We start from the raw sequence: 12,143 nt of genomic DNA, 5'->3' as shown, positions 1-12,143 counted from the left end.
AATAGCTGGGCATTGATTGTGGCAGATGCCTGTAGTGTCAGCTACTTGGGAGGCTGAGGCAAGAAGATTGCTTGATCCCAAGAATTTGAGGTTGCTGTGAACTATGACACCATAGCCTCTACTGAGGATAACAAAGTGACACTGTCTCAAAAAAAAAAAAAAAAAATTTTTTTTTTATTTTGAAATTTTTCCAACATACGCAAAATTAGAATTACTATAACAGAGTCTTATTTAGCCACACAGTTTCAACAGTATCATCATTATGCTATGCTTTTATTTGATCTATATTGACATTGTTTTTTAAAATCATCCCTATTTCCTTATCTACCACTAATTTATTTAACTGCCAACTATGTTATCTTGATATATAAAAACAAAATTTATCCATTATACTATTTTAGACATAAGATGGGTCTATTAGATTTAACAATTTCTATATATGCCCTCAAAGTACATACATTCATAAGTTTCCCTCTGAAAGATATATATACTATATACACATACCCAAGGAATATAATTGATGTCTGTTAGGTATATGCATATATACATGTGGATATGGAACTGATGCTGCTAAGATGCATAAATGATCAACTTTAATAAGTAATACTAAAATATAGTTATAACAATTTAATCTAACATCAACAGTGCTAAGTTCCTGTTGCACCACTCCTTTGCCATGATGTAATAATGTCAGACTTTTTAATTTTATGATGTAATAAGTATGGTCTTTTGCTTCTGGCTACGATGGAGTTAACTGAGACCAGCCTGTGCCTCCTAATGAAAATAACCATAAAATGGATATGCAGCAACTATTTTTAGGCATTGGACAACAGCTAATTTAAGACTGCTGCTGAGAGAAGAGATGCTCATAAGGTAGGCTCCATAATCACTCCCACTCTCTTTCTGGGTATAACTTCCTAACCATGGCACAGCAAGACTCATCCCAGGCAAAGCACTGCTGAGCTGAGAAGGCAGGACCTTATGAGTTTAGGGCAACTGAAGCAGTAGAATATGTGGCACAGAGGATCTATGCAGGGGAGGGAGTAAAGGTCAGAACTCTGTGAGTCCTTGACTGGACTAGCTATCTAGCTAGATAGCTATCTATCTATGTATGTCTAGGACAAGACTACCTGAGACATATCCCAGAGCAGCTGCCATGGAGTTAAGATGAAAATATATACTAAAAGTCCAGTCATTCTGGGGGGATGTTGAGCATACAGGCTCACTTGAAAATGGAGAGCTCTTGTAAACCTTAGACATTAAGCCATGATATAAAATAGGTCCATACTCTAGAGTAAGACCTACTTTAGACTCATGAGTAAAGTCTAACACAAAACCTGACAAGATCTCAAGGGAACACGGAGTTTAGAGGTTAAGTTCTGTCAAATTAGAGAAACTTTCCACAGATCTGACCTAAAAAAGAGTAAAATTAATCCCATACAATTCTAAATATAGCCTACACCATCTATAGAATAAAATCAGCATTCTTCAGAAGATGACATGATCTATAATCTCTATAGCGTATAACGCCAAGTGTAAAATTTTAAAAGTTACTAGTTGAGGAAAAAAACAGGAAAATGTAACCAATAGTCAAGAGAAAAAAGTAGTCAATACATTGAAATTGTTATCCCCATATCTCTCAAATGTTAGTTTTTAAAACAAGGACTTCAAGGCAATTATCATAAATATGTTTGAAGAAACATAGAAAGAAAACATGGCCTAATGAGTATGAATAGATAAGGAATCTCAGAAGAAAAGTGCTATAAAGAAAGGAAATCATAGAATTGAAAAATTTATCCTTCGATGGGCTTAAAATAGAGTGGAAATAGTAGACAAAAGTTAGTGAACTTAAAGACAGATTGATAAACACAGTCCAATCTATAGAACATAGAGAAGTAAATATTTAAGAAAACAGACCCAAAGGATCTATGAAACATTATCAAATAGTATAACACACATGAAATTTAAATCCCAAAGTAAAAAAATTAGTAAGGAACAAAAATATATATCAATAAATAATGGCTAAAATTTTCCCAAATTTGATGAAAAAATCAAATTTCTGGTTCAAGATTTTCTGAAAATCAAAGATAAAGTGAAAATCTTAAAAGCAGCCAGAGGAGAAAAAAAGACATATTACATACAAGGGAATAAAGATACAAATAATGGCTAACATCTGAAGAGAAATAATAAAGGCCAGTATATCATCTTAAAAATGACAAAAGGAAAAACTGTCAATCCATATTTTATATCTAGTAAAGATTCACTAAAAAATTAAGGTGAAATACCTAGCACACTGGGAGGCCAAAGCAGGGAGACTCTGTAGAGGTCAGGAATTCAAAATCAGCCTGAGCAACAGTGAAATCCCCTGCCCTACTAAAAATAGAAAAAATTAGCTGGGTGTGGTGGGGCAAGCCTATAGTCCCGACTACTCAAGAGGCAGAGGCAATAGGATTGCCTGAGTCTAGGAGTTTGAGGTTGCAGTGAGCTGTGATGACATCGTTATACTCTATAAGCAAGGCAACAGAGAGACTCTGTCTCAAAAATAAAAAAAAAAAAATTCATGTGAAATGAAGGCATTATCAGGTAAACAAGAGGTAAGATGACCTGTTGCCGGCAGCCCTCCACTAAAAGAGATCCTTAATAAATGATCTTCAGCATTAAAGGGAAATGATATCAGATAGAAATTTAGATTATACAAAGAAATAAATAGGGTAAATATAAAAAGAATATGTTTTTTATTTTTACAAATTTCTTAAAAGATAGCAGACAACTTAAAATAAAAATGACATTTTACAATGGATGTAGAATATATATTAAAGGATATAACAATAGCACAGAGGCTGGAAGGATTGGTAATAGAATTTTATTTCTGTAAGGTTATAAGATTAACCCAGAAGAGCACAAAAAGAACAACAGAGGTGGGCGGTGCCTGTGGCTCAGTGAATAGGGTGCCGGCCCCATATGCCGAGGGTGGCGGGTTCAAACCTGGCCCCAGCCAAACTGCAGCAAAAAAATATCCGGGTGTTGTGACGGGCACCTGTAGTCCCAGCTGCTCGGGAGGCTGAAGCAAGAGAATCGCGTAAGCCCAAGAGTTAGAGGTTGCTGTGAGCTGTGTGACGCCACGGCACTCTACCCGAGGGTGGTACAGTGAGCCTGTCTCTACAAAAAAAAAAAAAAAAAACAACAAGGGAGCAAAAAACATTAATATTTAGTAACACCAAGTTATATGGTGTCTATAAGAAATCCTCTTATAAAGGTGTAAGTAGAATGAAAGTAGGAAAAAAAAAAGTTGGCAAAGCATTTTTTTCTAGGATGAGTTCTCAAACTTAATTGTCAGATCTTATACGATCAAAGCATTCCGGGAAAAGTTCCAAAACTGCTTTCTTTTGCACTTCTTGAAAATTTGTGGCTTCCCATTATATTGCATTTTCTTGATTTTCTTCCTACTTCTCTAGCAATTATTTTTATTTTTATTTTTTTCAGTTTTTGGCCAGGGCTGGGTTTAAACCCACCACCTCTGGTATAAGGGGCCGGTGCCCTACTCCTTTGAGCCACAGGCGCCACCCTCTAGCCATTATTTTTCAATTAGATTTACATGTTTAGATTTACATGCAGAACATGTTCCTTGAATGCCAGCAATTCCTAGGCTTATGACTTTAGACCTCCATATTCTTACTCTTCTCCCTAGTCAATTATCTACTCAGGGCTTCATTCCTCATTGTCTGCTTTTGAATCCCAAACCTTTATTTCTAGACTACCCTGTTTCCCCGAAAATAAGACAGTGTCTTATTTTAAGGTGTGCTCCCAAAGATGCGCTAGGTCTTATTTTCAGGGGACGTCTTATCTTTCCTGTAAGTAGGTCTTATTTTTGGAGGATGTCTTATTTTCAGGGAAACAGGGTAGATCTTGATCCCGATTTTCAATAATAGAATTTGATACATACATTAGAATTAGATACATACATTAGATGATGTATGTATCCAATTGCCTCCTGGGATATTTTGTCACATTTGTCCCAAACTCCTTATAAATCAACATGCCCCCTGGCTTGGCATCCATAGTTCAATGGTTAGGGTGCTGGCCACATGCACTGGAGCTGGCGGGTTCGTGCCAGAGCCTGCTAAACCACAATGACAACAACAAAAAAAATAGCCAGGTATTGTGGTGGGTGCCTTAGTTCCAGCTACTTGGGAGGCTGAGGCAAGAGAATCACTTAAGCCCAAGAGTTTGAGGTCGCTGTGAGCTGTGATGCTACAGCACTCTACCAAGGGTGACATAGTGAGACTGTCTAAAAACAAAACAAAACAAAACCCAACATGCCCCAAACTGAATTTGTTATTTCCCAATTCAAAATCCTCTTCTCTAGCTCCTCTTCCTCCTAAAACAAAATTAACACCCTGGTTGGTCCAGGATTCCTAGCTTAGTAATTGGCACCATGATATCCTAAACATTGGCACTGATATATTCCTCCTCCCTCAGATTAGTAAATCTTGTTTATATTACTTTCATATTTCTTTTTTTTTTTTTGGAACAGTTACAAGCACTTACCGTTTCATAGACAGTGGCCATTCACAGGTTCAACCACTGTATACTACTATAACCTCAAAAGACTAAAGGGATCATACCACTTCAGTCTCCTGTGTAGCTAAAACTACAGTTATACACCATTGCACTCAGCTTATAGACATTCTTAATGCCTAGACTGTTTTCAGTTTGGGGATTTGTTTTTTAAGCTTTCTTTTACACATATTTGTTGGGTACATGTGCTTTTTTAATACCTGTATACAATGTGAAGTTATCAGACCAGGGTAACTGGGATATCCACTATCTCAATTCTACTGAATCTCTTTATTAATCTGTACTTCATAGCCGGGCGTTGTGGTGGGCGCCTGTAGTCCCAGCTACTGGGAGGCTGAGGCAAGAGAATTGCCTAAGCCCAAGAGCTAGAGGTTCTGTGAGCTGTGACGCCCTAGCACTACTGGAGGGCAACAGAGTAAAACTTTATCTCTTAAAAAAAAAAAAAATCTGTACTTCATTACGAATTTATTTTACAAGACATATTGAATCATGAAATGGAAACCACTTTTTCTTTGTGAACTATGAGTACACCTTTTGAATGTTGTAGTGACAATTATTTGTGTTGATTTTATCAATTTTATCCTCTAAGATTTTCCTTTTTGTGTCCTTGAGAAATCTTTTGGGTGGTCCAAGTGTAGTAGTGTTTAAACTAATTGTTCATAACCAGTCATAGATTCCATTGTTCCTTCTCCACTTCCACTGCTTCTCAGCTAGCCTTTAAAAAAAAAATCCTTTCCTGAGAGCATGAAGAAATTTTACTGTTATCTCTTAATAGGTTCCTATTTTTGCCTCCAGTGGGATAGATATTTGCCTGACAGGTAAGGTCTACAATTTTTCCCACACAACTTTTCTAGCACTGCATGTGAAAAATAATTTCATTCATCTCCTTCCTCATTGATATTTAACTGTGCCTGTCATTGAATAAATGTGCATATATGCATGAGACTATTTGTGGACTTTTGGGGGGCGGGGGGAGACAGAGTCTCACTTTGTTGCCATTTGTAGAGCGCTATGATATCATAGCTCACAGCAACCTCAAACTCTTGGGCTCAAGTGATTCTCTTGCCTCAGCCTCCCAAGTAGCTAAGACTACAGGAGCCTACACAACCCCCAGCTATTTTTAGAGATGAGGTCTAACTCTTGTTCAGGCTGGTCTTGACCCCGTAAGCTTGAATACTCCATCTGCCTCAGCCTCCCAGAGTGCTAGGATTACAGGCATCATGCCCAGCCTATTTGTGGACTTTTTATTCCATTTCTTTTTCTTTTTTTTTTTGAGACAGAGTCTCATTATGTCGCCCTTGGTAGAGTGCTGTGGCAACACAGCTCACAGCAACCTCAGACTCTTGGGTTAAAGTGATTCTCTTTATTCTTATTCTTCAGCCACCTGTGTAGCTGGGACTATAGGTGCCCACCACAATAGCCGGCTATTTCTGTTGTTGTTGTCATTGTTGTTTAGCAGGCCTGGGCCGGTTTGAACCTGCCAGCCTTGGTGTATGTGGCTGGCACCCTAACCATTGAGCTACAGGCACCAAGCTTTTCTATTACATTTCTATAGTTTATCTTGCATATTTAAACTATGAAAATATGTCAATTTGCCTTTACAAGTGTCTTCAGTTCCTTGTCCATTACACTTCCATATAAATTTTATATTTAATTTGTATTTTTGCTAGAGACACAGTCTTACTCAGTCACCATGCTAAAGTGCAATGTCTGATCATAGCTCACTGAAGCCTGAAACTCTTAGACTCAAGTGATCTTCTTGCTTTTCAGCCTCCCAAGTAGGTGGGATTATAGGCGCCTGCCACAACTCCTTGCTATTTTTTATTATTCACAGTAGATTCTTACAATGAATTTACTGTAAGAATCTCAGGAGTTCGAAGGAAGGTTACAGCATGGAGCGTACTGCTATCTGCATTGTCTATAGTTCTTACAGCTTCCTTGTGATCAGCTCTGAAGAGATTTATTCGACCATCCTCTCCAACTGTGACAATTTCTGGATTGTCGCACACAATACCTGTACATGGGGCGCTGCTATAGGAAGGACTGCCTGGACCTGTGTGGTAGTGAGCTGTTGTCCATTGCTGGTTGACTGACAGAGTCTGGTTATTTGGATGGTGAAGGAAAATTGTTACACATCCTGTTGATGAAGCAGCTGCAATTCTTTCCTGATCAAAAAACTGTAAATCCATTACATCACCATGGTGTTTGATATCACACAATAATTGATGGTCTCCTTCAAACCCTCCGTCAGAGTCCAAGTTTCCAAAATCGCCAATGGACCACAGTGAAACATAATTTTCCTCATTGTCCCAAGACCCTGTAGCGAACGTCTCCGCGGTCTGCAGGCTCCCTGGAGATACCGGCAGCCAGCGGGTTTTGCTCGCCTTGTCTTAACTTTTATAGAACTTTTGTATGTCTTTCAACAAACTCTGAACACTCTAACATGGCAGGTACTCTTTATTTCATCCTAGTTGTCCTGTCTGCTCAGAAGGGGTATGTCAACTGAAAGCCTCTGGCCAGGGTATGCCCTGGTGTGGCTTGAAGTGCCTCCCTGGAATGAATGTGGATGGATTGCCTGTGAGGATGGCATGCAGGTTTTTTTTTTTCCTGGCTCTCTTTTCATGAGGGATAGTCGCCTGTCCTAATCTGTTTTTGTGGCTCTGTGTTCGTTAGTGGTGTGTCTTTCAATTCTTTGACCACCTAAGAACCAGTTCTTTTTTTTTTTTTTTTTGGTTTTTTTTGGCCGGGGCTAGGTTTGAACCCGCCACCTCCGGCATATGGGACCGGCGCCCTACTCCTTGAGCCACAGACGCCACCCAGAACCAGTTCTTTAAAGCTATAGGTCTCACTTTGTTTTCCAGGCTGATCTCTAACTCCTGGCCTCAAGGGATCTTTCCACCTCAGTCTCCCAGAATGCTGGGATTACAAAGGTAAGGCACCAAGCCCAGCCAGGATAAATCTAGACTCTGATGTCAAGGTCAGAAACAAACAAACAAACAAACAAAAACTATTACAATCTAACTGACTTTTGAATCAATTTGGGGGAGAATAACTGCCTTTACCACATTGAATCTTTCAAAACACAAACTTGGGGCGGGTTCCTGTGGCTCAAAGGAGTAGGGCACTGGCCCCATATGCCGAAGGTAGTGGGTTCAAACCCAGCCCCGGCCAAAAACTGCAAAGAAAAAAAAAAACAAAACATCAAAACACAAACTTTAGTACTTCCCTATTTATGTCTTCACTAGCATCTTTTCATTAAGTGTTATAAAACTCTACTTAAAGGTTTGGTGCAGTCTTTTAAAAGTCTGTTCTAAAGTAGGCAGAACAGCCCCTCACATGTGCAAACCCCTAACCCCTATAACACATGATTATGTTACCCGATGTGGCAAAAAGAAACCTGATATTCTTGCTTTCAACCAGTGTGCTACAGCCATGAGAGGTTCTTGGGTGTGCCAAGAAAATTTTTAAAGATCATTAAATTATTTTTGAAAGAAGTTCAAAGTAAGCATATTCTTTTTTTTTTTTTTGATCAACATAATTTAAGTGTGCCACAGAAGTTTAACTATAGGTTCAAGTGTGCCATGAGATAAAAAGGTTGAAAAACACTGCTTTAAAGACTGAGAGTTCAATTTCACCCGAAATGCAGGTGGCCTTCGCTCAGCCCCCGTAGCTCAGTGGGTAGGGTGCCGGCCACATACACTGAGGCAGGCAGGTTTGAACCCAGCCCGGGCCTGCTAAACAACAATCACAACTGCAACAAAAAAATAGTTGGGTGTTGTGGCGGGTGACTGTAGTCCAACTACTAGGGAGGCTGAAGCAAGAGAATCGCTTAAGCCCAAGAGTTTGAGGTTGCTGTGAACTGTGATGCTACAGCACTCTACTGAGAGCCACATAGTGAGACTCTGATCTCAAAAGAAAAAAGAAAGCAGGTGGCCTTAAGGAGCTAAAAAGACTATCTGGAGGCTGACAGGTGAAAGGAAATGGGGGATTTCAGCCCTCCTCTTAACCAAAAGGAAGTGAATTTTGCAAGTAATCTGAATGAAAATGATTCTTGTACACAAGCTGCAGTAAGAGCCCAGTATATCCAACAATTTTGATTTAAACCTCTTGAGACTTTGAAGCACGGAAACCAGCTGAGCTCACCTGAATTTCTAATCTGCATAAATAAAACTGTCTTGTTTTAAATTGCCAAATTTTATAACAATTTTTTATGACAGCCATAGAAAACACATAGGTTCTTGATTGTTTTAAACTATTAGAAAATGAATTCTTAAAAGTTAGCTTTATTATCTGTTCCTATGTAGAAACTCTGGATTTTTAAAAATGATTATCTAGAAAGCATTACTTAATAATTCTACCACTCATATAAATTCTTGTGGATTTTCTATTTATATATTCATATGTTTTTATTCCTTCTTCTCATTTTTTTTGGCCAGGGCCGGGTTTGAACCCACCACCTCCGGTATATGGGGCCGGCGCCCTACTCCTTTGAGTTACAGGCACCGCCCTCATTTTTTTTTTTTTTTGTAAAGAAGACAGGATCTTGATGTGCTGCCCACATTGGATTGGAACTCCTGGGCTCAAGTGATCCTCCTGCCTCAGCCTCCCCAGTAGCTTGGTCTACAGGCACATACCCTCACATCTCTCCTTCTTCATTTCTTATCCTTTATTTTCCCCTTCCTAGTCTAAGATAACAAATTTGATATTGAGGGTATTTAATTTATTCCTGATTATAAAAGATTAGCTTCAATATTTCACCATTTACAATATTTCACCCTTCAGAATGCTCTAAATTCGCTTTGTAGAAAATTTTACCAAAACCTTTTATGAAGTTAAAGATATTCTCTTATCTCCATGTTACTAAAACATTTGCCATGTATACACATTGACTTTTATCAAACACATTTTCTGCACTTACTCAAATGATCACAATATTTCCTCAATCTGTTAATGTGAATTTCATTGACTAATTGTTATAATGTACAATTAGCTCATGTTACTAGAATGAACACAATTTGGTCACCAATTTTTAAAAACCTGTTGAATGTCGTGGCCACTGCAAGAATTTTTTAGCAAATACCTAGATTATCTCTAATGCTTGGCTCTCATTCTTGCTCCCATGTTTTTGTTTTTTGTTTTTTTAGGTTTGTAGAAACAAGGTCACCCAGGTTGGAATGAAGTGGCCCTAATTACTAGGCTCAAGGGATCCTCCCATCTCAGCCTCCAAGTACCTAGGACTACAGGGCATGTGCCACTACACCCAGCTAATTTTTTTATTTTTTGTAGAGATAATATTTCGCTATGTTGCCCAGGCTGGTCATAAACCTGGCCTCAAGTGATCTTCTTGCCTCAGCCTCCCAAAGTGCTGGAATTATAGGCATGAGCCACTGCCCTGGCCACACATGAATTCTAATTTCTCATCTTCTCACTCACAAAAAGTTCAAGTACCAAAGACATGATTTTCTCATAAAATAAGTATTCTCTGCCCCCCACCTACTACTCATTTAATAAAGAGTTATTAGCTCTACTTCCTGGAAATAGGCAGGTATCCCCCTACATCTGGAAGAAAATAAGTCAAAGTATTCTACATGATGGTAGAAGGGAAACATCTGCTAATGTCCATGGTTAGACAATTCAAGAACAACTTGGAAATATCTAAAGCCTTTTCCAAAAAATCAATGGCAACAGGTTGAGACACAGTTACTTCAAAGGGTAAAATGTCTATATCTACATTGCTTTTTATTAACAGGGATTGGGTTGCATCTGTGTAGCATGACATTCTTGTCTTTAGCCTTAAAAGAAAAGAAAAAGTCTTTTCCATTTGCACCAGGTTGAAATTTTTTCTGAAGTAAGGCTCCCTTAAAATGGATTACTACAGTACTAATTCACAGGACAGAGTTCATACATGTAGCAAAAAGACAAATACAGGATTTTGCTTTTTTTTTTTTTTTTGGTTGATTTGGTTAATTGCATAAAATGAAGGATAAATACTAACACGAATGATCTGTTTAACAAAACTCCTAGGTACATCAGAATGCAAAATATAAAATGTCCTAAAGTAGATTCTGATCACCAGGCATGTAAAATTTAAGTTAAGCCTGTGTTAGCTTGGTGCTTACACTTCTTTAGCGAAGCTCTTTACTTCTGGAGCTTGGACCTTTGACCTAATGGAAAGGAACCTCAGAAAGGCAGAGCATTCTGATAAAATGCTCCTTCAGCCTTGACTTGGGACATTTAGGAAGGGAAGCATCACCAGGTGAAAAAGTATTTTAGTGGGGGTGGGGGGACACTTTAAATACCTAGCTACCTCTTTGCACATTTAAATTAGATTGACTTTAGCTGTTCTTTTTTTTTTTTTGTAGAGACAGAGTTTCACTTTATGGCCCTAGGTAGAGTGCCATGGCATCACACAGCTCACAGCAACCTCCAACTCCTGGGCTTAAGCGATTCTCTTGCCTCAGCCTCCCAAGTAGCTGGGACTACAGGCGCCCGCCACAACACCCGGCTATTTTTTTGTTGCAGTTTGGCCGGGGCCAGGTTTGAACCCGCCACCCTCGGTATATGGGGCCGGCGCCGACTGAGCCACAGGCGCCGCCCAACTTTAGCTGTTCTTAGAAAGGATTCCATGTAATTAATTATCCAGAGTAGACACAAGTTTTGGTTCTCTTTTACATAGCTGCATTCGGAGATACTCTCTGTGAGGCATGTTTAGAAAAAGAGAAACACTTATACCTGGAATTTATTCTCTTCCAAGTAATCTTTTAGTCTTGTTGGTAAAGGCCATCCCAGATGGTACTGGTACATTTGTTAATGGTGAGTCCACAGAGATGCTGCAGAAAAGGGGCTGATGTGTAGAATGGTCTGGTCAGGTAAAGGTGAACAGTGACGTTTCGGGGGGCTTCTGGGCCCGTCCACTTATCCTTGCACATTTGAACATAGTAGTCAATCAGATGAACCACACTGTCAAACTGCTTAAGCTTTGACTTGATGCATATGATAGAGTCCAATCTGAATTTCCCTTCTCAGTATTCAATTCGTAGATTAGTTGGTCCATCTGATGTTTTAACAGATATTGTTAGTAGGCAGTCTGAATGCCAGCTATCTCTAATCAAGAAAGTTCCTTCTGGTGCCTGTTTTAAATTCTCTTTGGCTTCATTCCAACAGTCATACTCCCCCAGTACCATCCTCTTTGACCGAGCTCCCATAGGGCCTTCACCAGACATGCTAGTCCGTTGACCCCACCGTCCCCCACTGGCTCTGTGTCCCTTCCACGCAGTTACCGGAGGGCTCCAGGCACTGTAGAGTCATGGGATAAATATCACTGCGGCAAAGACAGGAGACTTCCCAACCTGGGGTCAGAGGAAGGCTCACATCCTTCCTGGAAGTCAATGGGAACCCCAAAACTGAGCTGCTGAGTGCCCAAAATGCTGGTAGAGGGGGAGGGGATAGGGAGCTGCCTGTTCTTTTTCCCCAGGTCCTGGCAGACTGATAGCAAAGCCACCCTCAGATCGCCTGCTGCAGGCGCCCAAGCTGCCAGTGCTGGGGATCCTGAGGCTGTGCGCCTG

At 39.6% G+C, this 12,143-nt stretch overlaps 1 protein-coding gene and 1 pseudogene across 1 annotated transcript in view; both read right to left on the bottom strand.

Annotated features, from left to right (window-relative positions):
• The window catches only part of LARP1B (La ribonucleoprotein 1B), a 157,216-nt gene that overhangs the window by 79,004 nt on the left and 66,069 nt on the right, over positions 1–12,143 (bottom strand). The window lies entirely within an intron of this gene.
• LOC128577092 (suppressor of cytokine signaling 2-like) lies at positions 11,294–11,886 on the bottom strand (annotated as a pseudogene).

This window comes from Nycticebus coucang, chromosome 1 (genome assembly GCF_027406575.1).
Source record: "Nycticebus coucang isolate mNycCou1 chromosome 1, mNycCou1.pri, whole genome shotgun sequence".
In the NCBI taxonomy this organism is placed as follows: Eukaryota; Metazoa; Chordata; class Mammalia; order Primates; family Lorisidae; genus Nycticebus; species Nycticebus coucang.
This window is presented reverse-complemented; position numbering and strand designations above follow the sequence as displayed.